Source organism: Hemitrygon akajei, chromosome 9 (genome assembly GCF_048418815.1).
Source record: "Hemitrygon akajei chromosome 9, sHemAka1.3, whole genome shotgun sequence".
Classification (NCBI taxonomy): domain Eukaryota; kingdom Metazoa; phylum Chordata; class Chondrichthyes; order Myliobatiformes; family Dasyatidae; genus Hemitrygon; species Hemitrygon akajei.
In genome coordinates, this window is record NC_133132.1 from 122,694,072 (window position 1) to 122,710,111 (window position 16,040).

Genomic DNA, 16,040 nt, shown 5'->3' on the forward strand with positions numbered 1-16,040 from the left:
TCTGTTTGATGAGCGGCATCCCGTCTTCCATCAGATCCAATATTGAATTCAACAATTTTAGTCAACTAGCCCAGGCACTAGAACCAGGTTTATTATCACTAACATATGTACCTGTACCCCCTCCTCGACGGTAGAAATTAGAAGAGCACAGGTCTCCTAGTGATGAGGATACATAATGATGGATGCCACTTTCTTGAGGCACTGCCTTTTGAAGATGTCCTCAATTGTGGGGAGGGTTGTGCCCATGATGGAGCTAACTAAGTCTATAAGCCTCTGCAGCCTCTTTCAATCTTGCACATTGGAGCCTTCATGCCAGGTGCCAGTTAGAATGCTCTCCATGTTACAGCTGTAAAATCTGCTGGAGTCTTTGGTGACATACCAAATCTCCTCAAGCTCCTAATGAAGTATAGCAGCTAGTGCGCCTTCTTTGTGATTGGATCAATATGTTGGGCCCAGAATAGATTCACTGAGATGTTGACACCCAGGAACTTGAAGCTGTTTACCCTTTCCACCCCGACCCCTCACCGAGGAGTGGTGTGTTCTTTTCTTCTCAGATTTCTTGTTTTCTCACATTTTTAGTTTTTATGAAGAGACCTTGATATGAAATATTGAGTACGTTTCTGTGCTCATGGATACCTTCTGGTTTGCTGAGTGTTTCTGACATTTCCTGACTCTCCAGCACTTGTGGTCTTTTTTGCTCAGATATTCAGTTCTCCCTGATCACATGCCAAACATGAAGATAGCGTTGAGAGTAAAGCTCCGGCAACTGTATTCAGATAAGCAATGGTTGGCAGATACATCATCTGAATCCGCTCAACTAAATCAGAGCTGAATCTTAACAAGGCACATTATCTGCTCCATTCTGGAACACTTAATTTTCTCAAGTTTCAACTCATTTACACATCATTGCATGTACAACCAACCATTAAGATATGGATTCAGACAGTGACTTAGAAAGTTTTTTAAAACAATTAGGCAATGCTTACCTTTGATCTCAATGGGCTTTTGTTGTTTTGTTGTCCTGATGTCACATGTGTTCTGGTATCTATTGCTTGGGATTAAGAAAGAAGATGAAGTAGAGAAACATAAAATAAATATATATATTCTATTTCTGAATCAGACATAGGACAACAGCTCTTGAATTTCACTGTTTAAATGTGCATGGACAGATGTTAAAAGTCACTATTAGTTTTATAGGGTAATGGTTTTGAATAATCATCTCCCCGTTACAACCACAAGCTTCAGACCAAGATTTTCCTTGATTATTTAAGAGCTGTAACTAGATGCAGATGCAGTTTGATTAATACTTCTGAAAGCACACTTACTACAAACATTTTGCAATTTTGTATATCCACATCACCACAGATGTGTAATTGGATTTTTAAACCTCTTAATCTTTAATCTTAAAAATAGTTCTAGGGTCTCCCCCAACCCCTTCCTTTCCAGTTCTGAAGAAGAGTCTCTGCCTGACATGTTGGCTTCATTTCCATAGATACTGCCTGACTTGCTGAGTTCCTCCAGCACTTTGTATGTGTTGCTTTGGATTTCCAGCATTTGCAGGATTCCTTGAGTTTCTGACAGTATGTATAGATCTTTGCTAAATATATATGTAAAAGAAATATTCTCTGTCTGTAATCAAAAAAAACAGTTTCATTTTCATAGACTCCTTGAAGATACTAAAGTGATTCAATAATCAGGGATTAATTCTTTTTATGGTGGAACCAGTATAATTGGTGGAATTGGCTTTTATGGTTATATCTTTTATACAAAGGAAAAAGATCATGATAGTCAGTTTGTGTAACTTCACCAATGCCTCTGAATTTATTCTTTTACAGCGGATGGATCAAATGATGACTAACTGTGCTTCAATGAAAATGTAGCACACGCATTTAGAAACTCCTAACCTGTAGCTCAAAATATATAATACTATAAGGTCCATACTTAATCTGGAATCTTTATTAATTATAAAGTTGTCCAATTTGCACATATCCCTTTCCCAGCTAGAAATTCAATGAGTTGATTATCACTCCCTTCAGAAAATGATAAATCTCATTGCCTTCGTTAAGTAAATGTATTTTGATTTCTGAAATGTTATGTCAAGGGTTAAACTACATTAAGGCACAATATGCAGAAAAGGGAGGTTATTCTGTCTATCAAATCAATCCTTTCATTGAAATCTTTTATAACTACCCCTCCTCCACATATACAGAGACCACAAAGATAATTATAAACACGAATGTGTTTGAAGGGACAGTGGAAAGTACAACACTGTCTCAGTTCTCTACAGTTCTTATGAAACAAACAAATTGAAATGCACACATAGCAAAATACTCATTTTCCATAATGACATCTCAAATTATGGTTCTCAGCATGACTCAGGTGAAAAAGAGACCCACAATTAAATAAACTGCAAAATAAAACCAGGCTCCATTTCAACCAACATTTATTTCAACCGAACAATGCATTATGGAAACTAAACTAGTACTGTAATAAATTAAATCTTTGTACAAATTGTGGCACTCCTTTCAAAATTGTCCTAGGGAAATAAATGAGGTGGCAGTGCTGCTTTGAAACAAGCATTCAAACATTACAGGAAATTCTTGTTGTTCACATAGGAACTGCTGTTACCAGACGATTGGCATATTTTTAGAGTCTTAATCAGGGTATCGTAGGAGAAGTACAATTGCTTACTGCATTTAAAATCTGCAGCCCAGGCACAGAATGGCACCAGCTATGTAACTGTGAGAATCAGGCTACAGACTTGCTCACCCAAATCTACTTACTCCCGCTTGTCTCATTAGTGTTGGCCCAGCTCCTGCACTCATCCATATAAGGACCCCACACCAACTCAGCAAGAGCTGGGATCAGTGACTCAGTCAAGCATACTGTTGAGATTAAGATTTATGGGGGTAATTTTCTGAGTGTGTTCTGGCGCCAAAGAATGTTGCCTGACTTCAATTTATAATGGAGTGTTTTGGGCATGTCACTTGTGACACTGCATCCAGATGAATGAAAAATAGTGGCAGTGCATTCAGGACTTTGTTACATCTACTGGCAAGCTTCCCTGTTCTCTGTCTATGCTCTGAAAAATATAGACTTAAATTTGAAATGAAGCTTGATGTGTCTCTTGTATTATTGAATGAATTGGAGCACTAAAGCAACAGGATACTCACATGGTACCAATGGCATTGCCTTTTCAAGGTGCTGTGGTGCAAGCGCTGGAAATAAATAAGTTCACAAAGTACTGCAAAACAGTACCAGACTCTAACACTCTGCGAACGTGTCCTGTTTTACATAACCTAAAGCGTTTGGTGAATCTTGCACATAATTTGTTTGCAGACTCTTAACGTGCAAAGTTCTTGCTATTAGCATTTCCCTACATTCATCTGTACAGGTATGGATTGAATACCTAGTCATCCATATCTTCAATACCAGACCTGCCAGCATCAATTACATTATGTCAATTCTGCAACAACACATTAGAAAACATTTTTCATCATCACATTGTGCTTCTGGCTTCTATTTAACACCAAATAAAATTGATCAGAGCCATGGTACCACATTTGATACCAAATTGCAATTAGGATCTCATATTGCTTCATCTCATGACCACTCTTTCCATCTCTGCAGCCCTGACAAACTCCACCCATGTTTTTGCAGTCCTGTTGAAGAAATCCTCATCAATGTATTTGTTATTTCCTATTCCTGGCTGGCCTCCTTCTCTACAAACATGAGGTCAGTCTCACATCCTTACACACCCAGAGACCAATTCACTCTGCACACCAATGCTCAGTTAACCTCACTGGGGCTCAGTTAAGCAAAATGCTGATGATATAAATTGCATCATTTTCAGTCATTTGTGCCCCTCCCCACTTTGTTCATCACTTTGAATTTGCCATTAAGTCTTACTGTAAGCTCAAGTACATGAATCTATAGGTGCAGTGGAAAATTTACATTACAGGCCTATAGCATCAGATAAGCAGTTCACAAGAAAAACATGCACTAAGCATAAATTGACACAATTAGCTTGTAACCAGCGTCACGGTCAAGGTGTGGTTAGCATAATGCTGTTACGGGGCAGTGAACTGGGTTCAATTCCACTCCCTCTGTAGGTAGTTAGTAAATTCTCCTCATGACTGTGTGTGCTTCCTCCAGCTGCCCCTGTTTCCTCCCACATTCCAAAGATGTACAGTTTAGTGGGTTATTTGGTCACTTGGGTGTATTTGGGCAGCACAGGCCCATTGTGCCAGAAGAACTTATTACCATGCTCTACTTCTAAATAAAACATAAAATATATATATATTTGCAATTCTCTCTCTTTCTCATCCCCCAATTTTCCCACCCCATCACTCCTGGTTTTAACTGCCAGTGCCCTACACTGGAATCCCTCTTCTCTGCCTCTGTATCTCCTCACTACCTCTTTCTCTAAAAAGCTCCTTAAAACCTACTGCAAATACTGACATTTTTGTTATCTGGCCAAATGCCTCTTGTGTGGGGCAACAACTATTATTTTTCTTTGCTATAACTTTTGTGAAGCACCACATTGGTTTTGCTACTTTGAAGGTGCTATTTTAATAGAAATTGTATTTGTGCAATATGAACGACAAAATAGAACTTTACAAAAATTTTTTCAGGAAGTACCTTTAGCAAGATGGACCCTTCAAAAATATGGTTAACGACCAATATAAAATTATCTTTAATAGTCCAAGAACTGCAATAGTTTCTTTAGTTCATGAATTTAGTCTCTGCTTCCACTTTCCTGGTGTATGTTTCATTATCTACATTCCTGTCATCTCTGCAACATTTACTGGAATCAGAGGATGTAAGGAAATATTCTGAAGCATCTACATTGGGAATTGTTCTCACACACCTTGAATTACATTGCAGCTATGTCCCATGTAGAAAACTGGCCATTTTATGACACAGCCAAGTTAAAAATATTTAATTCAAAGCTTATTATGTTTCAATCTAACATATATTCTTAATCATCTAACTTAACTCATGGGGTTGTCACCCAAGCAAGGTAAATCATTGATGGTATTTTGTTTAGTTTTTAATCTCATTTAATCTTACTTATACCATTCATTTAGTATAGTTCTGAAGTATTTCAAAAATGCAAACATGCAGCTGTAGTTATGGGAGCAATTCTTCGGATTACATTGAGTACTTTGCTCCATTTTTTTTGCAAAGCTGCTGCTGAACTCTTGTCTCAAATTCAATCCAAACCATTCAGTGTGTGGCTTCAGAATCAAATTAAGCTTTCTTACTCATTAGGCCAGATAGATTCCAGCAGTAAATCTATCACTTTCTTTCAGAACTATAGCCATGTTACGGGTCTACTGAAGTGACTAATATAAACAATGGCAACTGGCAACTACCTTACCATGTGAAAATGCCTAATGTAATTCAGGAAGTAAAAGTAGTAGTATTTGCAAAAAGTCTACTTCAATCCAATTAGCAAAAAGAAAACAAATATCTGATCATTTATTGTAAATATAATACTGGTTTGATCCTTATGCTTTATCAGATTTAATGATTGTTTTTGAGTGATGCTTTATGTTCCTTTTGCAACTGTGATGATCACCTTTCCCCGAGATGGTGTGCTAGATCTTGACCTGGTGAGGCACTGATAACGGGTTCTACACAACTCCCAATATCGATTTCAGGAATATTGCCAGACTAGCTGTGAATTTGCTGTTACTCAAATCAAGTTCTAGCAAATATTCCTATTGGAAAAGCTTCCCTGAACAATGCTTTCCAGTCGGCTTTTGAACTAATCATCATCCAAGTTGAGTTGGAATAGCAAATGCTGTAACCATTTTATTTTCAAATATCGTTTTGAGATCATAACTTTTTAATTGTTTTATATTGCTTTATATTGGACCTATTGTTTTATAGGTCCAATGCTATATTTCAGCAATGTGAAAAATTATAGCATCAAATCCTAAACATATTTATATAGCACTATCTGCAGTATGATTCTGTTCTTATTATGAAACTATCACTTTGTGATAGTTCTTTTATATATAACTGAAACCTCTCTGAGTACAGTCAAAATGGCTAATTCCTAAAATGTGAAAGATTCCTATCACACACTGAACAATGAATCTAATTCACTGTTCACTTAGGGTGTTAAAATTAAATTTACGATTTCACAGATGTTCCTGAACTCGCAGAATTTAATGAGGATGCTTCATATGCACACAATCTAAATGGAGTGGGTTTAAATGGTGACTCAGTTTTCTCCAGTGGCTTTTGAGATTAATTTCAAGCAAAAATATTCCTATTGTTAAAAAAACATGTTTATTGTCTAATTCTGTTGGGTAATTTTTTTCCTGCTGTTTTTAGTTTCTGCCTGAATCTCATTAAATGAATCAGAGTAGTGACTATTACTGAATGAGATTTACTTAAAAAGAATTCTCATTGACTTACTATGGTTAATGGGGACTTTAGTTCTTTGGCATTATCTCATCCAAAAATGGAAATCTATAGATTTTTAATTTCTTTCTCCTTTTAAGATACAATTATTTTATACAATGATACAATGTATGTCTTCCCCGTGGAGCATGTGGGTTTTCTCCAGGTGCTTCGGTTCCCTCCTACAGTTCAAAGACATACCGGTAGGTTAATAGGTCATTGTAAATCGTCCCATGATTAGGTTAGGGCAGGCATGGGCAAACTACGGCCCGGGGGCCATATGCCCACCCCTGGGTTAGGGTAACAGGGTTTGTTGGGGATTGCTGGGGCAGATTGTTTCAAAGGGTTGGAAAGACCTACTCTGCTATATCACCAAATAAATAAAAATAGATTATTTTAATTACAACATTTCACTTTTACTGCATTTTCAGCGTGGTGGCATTGCTACGAAAATAGATAGATAATAGGTGGTCTGTTTTGGCAATGAAGGAAAATGAAGAACTGCGGTTGTTGTAAATTTGAAATTAAAAACACAGAAATGCTGGATGAAAATAGCAGATCAGGCCTCATCTGTAGAAAGAAGGAAAGCAGTCAACACTTCAACTTTGAATCAATGGTTCGGAATTGGATAATTGGATTCTGTGATGCAGATTGAAAATATAACAGCTGAAATCATTGGAACAAAATACAAAGAGACCACAGCTAGCAGCTAATATTCTGAAATGCTTTTGAAGTGTCTAATGATGACTTCCTTCTCCACATCCCACTTCTTGCATCCCACTCTGACGATATCCCACTCTATGCTTACGACTTGGTTTGGGGTATTTCTGTGTTTGATGTAGTTGGCTACCTTTCTCAAACCAGCATCAGATTCACAAGCAGACACACGAGAGAGCAGATGCTGGAACCTAAAGCAACAAACGATCTGATGGAGGAATTTGGCATTGGTGGTGGTGGAGTGGAGAGGAAGCAATTGTTGGCATTTCTCACTGATCAGTCCTGATGTAAGGTTTCAACCCAAAATATCAACAATTCCTTTCCCCCAACAGATGCTCTTTGACTTGCTGAGTTCTTCCAGCAGATTGTTTGTTGCATTTGATTTACATGTTACTTGCAATTAGTTTACCAGCAACTGAAGTAAAACTAATCACACTCACATTTTCAAAGGGAAATTTTATGTTTGTCACCATTATTATTCATCAAGATTCTCACCAGATCCTGAGAAACTGTCAATTCTAGTGATCTGCCCCAGTATTCAGTGCTAATATAGAAATCAAGGCAAACACTTATCCATTATCTCCAAAATCACTTTCCATCACAAACTTGCTCTCCACAACTCTTGAAGCCATTCTTTTACACATTACAGATTGTAAACATGCCAGTGGAAAGCCTATGTATTATTGTTTGTGTTCTTTTGTTAATCTTCTATCCTTTTCCTGCTTGGTGAGTCTGACGTCCTGTGAAAGAGCATCTTCAGCATCTGCTCCCACTACGTGTTTAAGGATGCTTCTATACTTTGAAAGACATGCACATTATTAATGGCATCCGCGAAGATGCATATCTTTGATTGGGGGGAGATGTGATAGAGGAGGGATTTATCAGCGAGTCTAAAATCACAATGTCAGAGGGCTAACACCACTCCCTGGATGAAAGAATGTGTAAGATTTTATTTAAATTTTGAAGAGATTAGTTTCCTGTACGGGATAATTCCGCCTGTGGGATTCTAACTTTCCCATTTCTCAGTCTCCCTCAAACTTGGGCTCCTGGTATTGTGAGTGGTACACAGTTATTTCTTATTTCCAACACTGTAGTGCAAGAACAACATTTCACTATAATTGGTCAGAGTATGTTGCATGCACCCGAGCAAATTAGCCAGTTTTGGTGGAGAATGAAAAAGAAGCAAGGGTTCAGGTCAACAGCCTTCCATTCAATCACTGTCTAAGTCCCATTGGTGCTACTTCCAACATATTTTAGTGTTTTTTTCAGATTTTTCATTTGTACAATGTCATACACATTCAGGAGTTTGGAAATAGCCCTTCTATGTGCCAACTCCATTTGTGCTCAGGACAGAAGTTCAACTAACCATGTTTTGCATCAGATGTTCCGTCACTTGCCTAGAGTTTCTGCTTTGTGAACCAGAATGTCTTCCTTGGCCTTTATAATATCCTCTTCAATCATTTTTATTCTTCCACTTATCCTGACTTTCTGGTTTGCCATCTACCCTAAAATCAGTTAATTCAGATTTGAATTAATTTCCCAGTTAGAACTGCACCCTTTAGAAAACTTCCTTTCACATTCACTGGAGGATGTATCCAGTTTAAAATCCCTCATTCTTGATTGATGTTTATATGTTTCCATGTAATGAAGGCAATTCCCCTATTAATGTTCATGCAGTGTCATAAATTTCTTATTCCATCATTGTGGAATAAAATATGTGGACTGTAAAATAACCAGGAAGAGTACAATAATAAGGGTTTACTGTCAAATCCTTGGATGGCCACAGACTAGCTGGCTATTACTGAGTTGAGAAAGTTGGTCTAGTTCTGCTCTTTTGTGTTAAATTATGAAACGTTTGAATTGTTCATTATGCTGCGGGGTACGGATTATTGTTGTGGAACCATTCAGAAACCTCAAAAATGTTCCAAAATTCATAAATTAATTTTGGAATCCTGTCTGTTTTTTTTCCACTCTGCAACCCGGAAGCTTTGGAACTGATTGCTCCGCTTTTCTGTCTGTGGTCACTGTTCCAGCTGAACTCAATGCAAACACTGGGACGGGCTCCAGCTCCTTTCTAGTCTGTACATCACACCATGGATTAAATGGTGCATTCACCCACTTAACCATACTCCACCTATCGTTCCTGCATTTTGACATCTTTGAAAATCAATCAATAGTTGTGCAATTTCTCAGGCTAAGGATTAATCAAAGTGCTAAAGTGTTGAATTGTTAATTCCAGTTTGAGGAGTGGTTGTTGGGGTTGAAGCTAATGAGTTTGGCAAAGGAGAGATTTAAATACTTCTAGATCATCTAATGAGATTTGTGAAAGAGGGAAGCAAAAACAACAGTTCAGTTTTCGTCTGTTGCTGGCTAGTTCCAACAGCCTCTCAAATTGCTTCTGCATTCAGATTATTCGTTTACGCTCTAAATCCTGAAGCACGTCATTCACTTTCCAATACAGTCAGGCATGCAGGTGTCACTTTTTAAAAAGAGTTGTCTGGATCTCCCACTGGGCTGAAGGCTCAGTTAAAATCTAATCAGCTCATCCACCTGATCCTGTATGGGACCCCTGTCCCACTAGACTTCCCATGGTTTTGGCAAGGTCCCTGTCCTGCGCATGATAGCTTGCCTGTGAGAGGTCAGGGAATGGCTATGGCAGGCTCTTGGAGCTGTGAGTTCTGTACTGGCAGAACAAAACTTTTTTTTCTGATTCATTTTTAAACAGGACTGAACTGCAGTTTTTTTTTGCTTAGTGTTATATAACATAAAGGTTTCAGCACAGAAATAAAGTTCTATTTGGTATTCAGCTGTTCATGCTCCACAGAAAATTTCTCCACTCTATATGATCCTATTAGCATTTCTTGTCAATTCATTTGTACCCATCCAGATATCTCCCTGACTTTGTACAATGGAATTTTAAAGGGCTCTTTGCCACCCACACAATATGAGTGACATCTCTTGCCCCAATGTTGCTAAAGCACAGATTTGTAACCACGCACATGTATACTTTGACTCGAGTTTAAATGTCTTCATGGTTACTTGGCCATGTGAGTTTAATGTTCTGTCCTCATAATTTCCAGGGAGAAGTTCCAGGAGTAATGAGGACAAGCAGCCTTTTGGCAAAGTAGCTTTGAAGGAATTTTCCACGGCATTTTGTTTCCTGGCATGATTCCATCAGAATGTTTAATTCAGCAACATTTTCTTGACACTAATGTTTATTTTAATGGCTCTGGTGGGGCTTTTTTTACACCGTGTTCAAAAGGTATTTGTTGTTTAGCTTCTGCACTGTAGCCTCTTTAGGTTAGTATCTATAATCTGGGGCATAAGCAGGCAAATGGGACTAGCTCAGTAAGTTATATTGGTCAGGATAGACAAGTTGGGCTGAAGGGCCTGTTCTCATGTTGTGTATCTGTGTAGATTTTTCCCCCTGTACTTCTTCTTACCTTGTTTTCTACTGTCCTCTTTGAATAGGTTGGATTCCTCATCTGCAGATGACTGAAGACTCTGTGATGGTCAATACCATGGTGTAGAGAGATTATATTGCTACTGTATTGGTTTACAGCACCTTACAGGTATCAAACTTTAAGCTGCTACAGTTGTTCGACTAAGCAAAGCAATCATGCACAGGATGCCTTTTCTTGGAGATAAGTTGCTATCTTCACAGAAACTGCACCCACTGCTACTAATGCTACTATAGATAGACTTGTCTGCTAGAGATAGGTAGGTGATGATAGAATCACATAGCTGTTTCACACGCAGTTCCCTCATCAGCTGACACGTCTAATCTGGTGTCTCTGTCCTTTGAGCCACTGCAAGCTCAGTCACTGGTGATCAGTAACTAATGGCACTAATAGAATAGTACAGCACATTACAGGCCCTTTGGCCCACAATGTTGTGCCGACCCTCAAACCCTGCCTCCCATATAACCCCCCACCTTAAATTCCTCCATATATCTGTCTAGTAGTCTCTTAAACTTCACTAGTTTATCTGCCTCCACCATTGACTCAAGCAGTGCATTCCACGCACCAACAACTCTCTGAGTGAAAAACCTTCCTCTAATATCCCCCTTGAACTTCCCTCCCCTTACCTTAAAACCATGTCCTCTTGTACTGAGCAGTGGTGCCCTGGGGAAGAGGTGCTGGCTGTCCAATCTGTCTATTCCTCTTAATATCTTGTACACCTCTATCATGTCTCCTCTCATCCTCCTCCTCTCCAAAGAGTAAAGCCCTAGCTCCCTTAATCTCTGTACGATAATGCATACTCTCTTAACCAGGCAGCATCCTGGTAAATCTCCTCTGCACCCTTTCCAATGCTTCCACATCCTTCCTATACTGAGGCGACCAGAACTGGACACAATACTCCAAGTGTGGCCTAACTAGAGTTTTATAGAGCTGCATCATTACATCGTGTCTCTTAAACTCTATCCCTCGACTTATGAAAGCTAACACTCCATAAGCTTTCTTAACTACCCTATATACCTGTGAGGCAACTTTCAGGGATCTGTGGACATGTACCCCCAGATCCCTCTGCTCCTCCACACTACCAGGTATCCTGCCATTTACTTTGTACTCTGCCTTGGAGTTTGTCCTTCCAAAGTGTACCACCTCACACTTCTCCGGGTTGAACTCCATCTGCCACTGCTCAGCCCACTTCTGCATCCTATCAATGTCTCTCTGCAATCTTTGACAATCCTCTCCAGGGGTGTCAAACTCATTTTAGGTCACGGGCCGGATTGAGCAAAATGCAGCTTCATGCGGGCCGGATCAGTCGGACGCGTGCGAACGCAGCTTTCGTTGCCTCCGTTTTTTCAGCCTGCTCTCATGTGTCTCAGTTTCTGCTATAACTACAAAGTGTTTCACTTTACAAATTCCGTTTCTTATGAAGAAGACTGCCGAGCAAGACTGCCGAATAAACACTAAAAACCCTGAAAACCTGGTACCTGAATAAACTCAGCATTAGCCATATCATACGCCATAGGTGCTTCGATTACTGGGGCCAGCTTTAATAGTAATTAGATATTATCTCGCGGGCCAAAGATAATTCCACCGTGGGCCGGATTTGGCCCGCGGGCCTTGAGTTTGACATATATGCTCTACACTATCTACAACACCACCAACCTTTGTGTCATCTGCAAACTTGCCAACCCACCCTTCTACCCTCACATCCAGGTTGTTAATAAAAATCACAGAAAGTAGAGGTCCCAGAACAGATTCTTGTGGGACATCACTAGTCACAACCCTCCAATCTGAATGTACTCCCTCCACCACAACCCTCTGCCTTCTGCAGGCAAGCCAATTCTGAATCCACCTGGCCAAACTTCCCTGGATCCCATGCCCTCTGACTTTCTGAAAAAGCCTACCGTGTGGAACCTTGTCAAATGCCTTACTAAAATCCATGTAGATCACATCCACTGCACTACCCTCATCTATATGCCTGGTCACCTCCTCAAAGAACTCTATCAGGCTTGTTAGGCACGATCTGCCCTTCACAAAGCCATGCTGACTGTCCCTGATCAGACCATGATTCTCTAAATGCCCATAGATCCTATCTCTAAGAATCTTTTCCAACAGCTTTCCCACCACAGACATAAGGCTCACTGGTCTATAATTACCTGGACTATCCCTACTACCTTTTTTTGAACAAGGGGAGAACATTCGCCTCCCTCCAATCCTCCGGTACCATTCCCGTGGACAACGAGGACATAAAGATCCTAGCCAGAGGTTCAGCAATCTCTTCCCTTGCCTCGTGGAGCAGCCTGGGGAATATTCCATCAGGCCCCGGGGACTTATCCATCCTAATGTATTTTAACAACTCCAACACCTCCTCTCCCTTAATATCAACATACTCCAGAACATCAACCTCACTCATATTGTCCTCACCGTCATCAAGTTCCCTCTCAGTGGTGAATACCGAAGTATTCATTGAGGACCTCGCTTACTTCCACAGCCTCCAGGCACATCTTCCCACTTTTATCTCTAATCGGTCCTACCTTCACTCCTGTCATCCTTTTGTTCTTCACATAATTGAAGAATGCCTTGGGGTTTTCCTTTACCCTACTCACCAAGGCATTCTCATGCCCCCTTCTTGCTCTTCTCAGCCCTTTCTTAAGCTCCTTTCTTGCTACCCTATGTTCCTCAATAGACCCATCTGATTCTTGCTTCCTAAACCTCATGTATGCTGCCTTCTTCCACCTGACTAGATTTTCCACTTCACTTGTCACCCATGGTTCCTTCACCCTACCATTCTTTATCTTCCTCACTGGGACAAATTTATCCCTGACATCCTGCAAGAGATCCTTAAACATCGACCACATGTCCATAGTACATTTCCCTGCAAGAACATCATCCCAATTCACACCCGCAAGTTCTAGCCTTATAGCCTCATAATTTGCCCTTCCCCAATTAAAAATTTTCCTATCCTCTCTGATTCTATCCTTTTCCATGATAATGCTAAAGGTCAGGGAGCGGTGATCACTGTCCCCCAGATGCTCACCCACTGACAGATCTGTGACCTGACCCGGTTCGTTACCTAATACTAGATCTAGTATGGCATTCCCCCGAGTCGGCCTGTCAACATACTGTGACAGGAATCCATCCTGGACACACTTAACAAACTCTGCCCCATCTAGACCCTTGGAACTAATCAAGTGCCAATCAATATTAGGGAAGTTAAAGTCACCCATGATAACAACCCTGTTATTTTTGCACCTTTCCAAAATCTGCCTCCCAATCTGCTCCTCGGTATCTCTGCTGCTACCAGGGGGCCTATAGAATACCTGTAGTAGAGTAACTGCTCCCTTCCTGTTCCTGACTTCCACCCATACTGACTCAAAAGAGGATCCTGCCATATTACTCACCCTTTCTGCAGCTGTAATAGTATCCCTGACCAGTAATGCCACCCCTCCTCCCCTTTCTCCCCCTCTCTATCCCTTTTAAAGCACTGAAATCCAGGAATATTGAGAATCCATTCCTGCCCTGGTGCCAGCCAAGTCTCCGTAATGGCCAATACATCATAATTCTATGTATGAATCCAAGCTCTCAGTTCATCACCTTTGTTCCTGATACTTCTTGCACTGAAATACACACACTTTAGCCCTTCTACCTTACTACATTTATACCCTTTATTCTGCTGCTCTTTCCTTAAACCCTCTCTATATGTTAGATCTGGTTCTTTCACTGCTCTATCGCTCCGGGTCCCATCCCCCTTGTAAATTAGTTTAAACCCTCCCAAACCATGCTAGCAAACCTACCAGCAAGGATATTGCTCCCCCTCGATGTTCAGGTGCAATCCATCCAATTTGTACAGGTCCCACCTTCCCCAGAAGAGATCCCAATGGTCCAAAAATCTAAAACCCTGCCCCCTGCACCAACTCCTCATTCAACTGCTATCTCCTCCACCCTTAGTCAAAATTGTTCATAAAGTTTACTATCTTGAGGATATTTGCTTGCCTTGCTGAGTGCCTCCATCAGGTGATGCCCAAAATAGAGGAACTCCAATTCACAACTTGACAATTCATAATGATGTGATGTCTAATAATTAATGAGTTTAAAAGACTGGCAAAGAGCTATGTTACCAAAAAAATTAAATAACAGATAAAAATAATCAGCTTCAAGCTCAGTATGCTCCTTATTGACTACATCTCAGCATTCAATACCATCATCCCGTCAAAACAAATCAATAAGCTCCAAGACCTGGGCCTTAACACCTCCTTGTGCATTTAGATCCTGGATTTCCTCCCTTGCACACCGCAGTCAGTTCAGATTGGCTACAACATCTCCTCCACAATGTCCATTAACACAGGTGCACTACAGGCTGTCTGCTTAGCTCCTTGCTCTGCTCACTTTACACTTATGACTGTGTGGCTAAGCACAGCTTCAATGCCATTTTCAAGTTTGCTGATATGACCGTCGTAGGCCGAGTCAAAGGTGCTGATGAATCAGCATATCGGAGGGAGACTGAAAATCTGGCTGAATGGTGTCTCAACAACGACCTCTTACTCAATGTCAGCAAGACCAAGGAGCTGATTATTGACTACAGGAGAAGAAGACAGTGGTCCATGAGCCAATCCTCATTGGAGGATCAGAGGTGGAGAGGACCAGCAACTTTAAATGCCTCGGTGTTATTATTTCAGAGGACCTGTCCTGGGCCCAGCACATGTGTAATTACAAAAAAGCATGGCGGTGCCTCTACTTCCTTACGATTTTGTGAGGATTTGGCATAACATCTGAAACATTACCAAACTTCCATTAATGTGTAGCGGAGAGTACATTGGCTGGCTGCTTCACGGCCAGGAATGGAAACACCAACGATCCTGAATGGAAGATCCTACAAAATGTGGTGGATATGGCTTAGTCTATCATGGGTAAAACTCTCCCCACTATTGAGCGCATCTACACGAAATGTTGTCCCAGGAAAGCAGCATCCATCATCAGAGTCCCCGTCCATCCAGAAGATGAAGAGTAGAAATTTTGGCAGAAACTGGAAGGTGATAGGTACAAAGAAGGTACAGGAACCTCAGGACTCACACTACTATGTTCAGGAACAGTTATTACCCCTTAATCATCAGGCACTTCAGCATAAGGTATTCATCTCATGTTCTCGATATTTATTGCTGATTGATGGACTTATTGAATATGCCCACAAGAAAATAAATCTGAGGGTTGCGTATGGTGAAATATATATACTTTGTTAATACATTTACATTGAACTTTGAAGTTTAATTGTCATTCAACCATACACAAATACCCATAAATACCCATGTTTTTGCCAAACGTAATAGTACTATTTTGGGGCCCAGTTGCAAAACACAGTACCAACAGTCATACTCAGCACAAGGCAGATAAAAGATATCAGTAAAATGCAGTCACACAAAAAAAATATAGTCTAAGACTGTGGGTCCATGAACG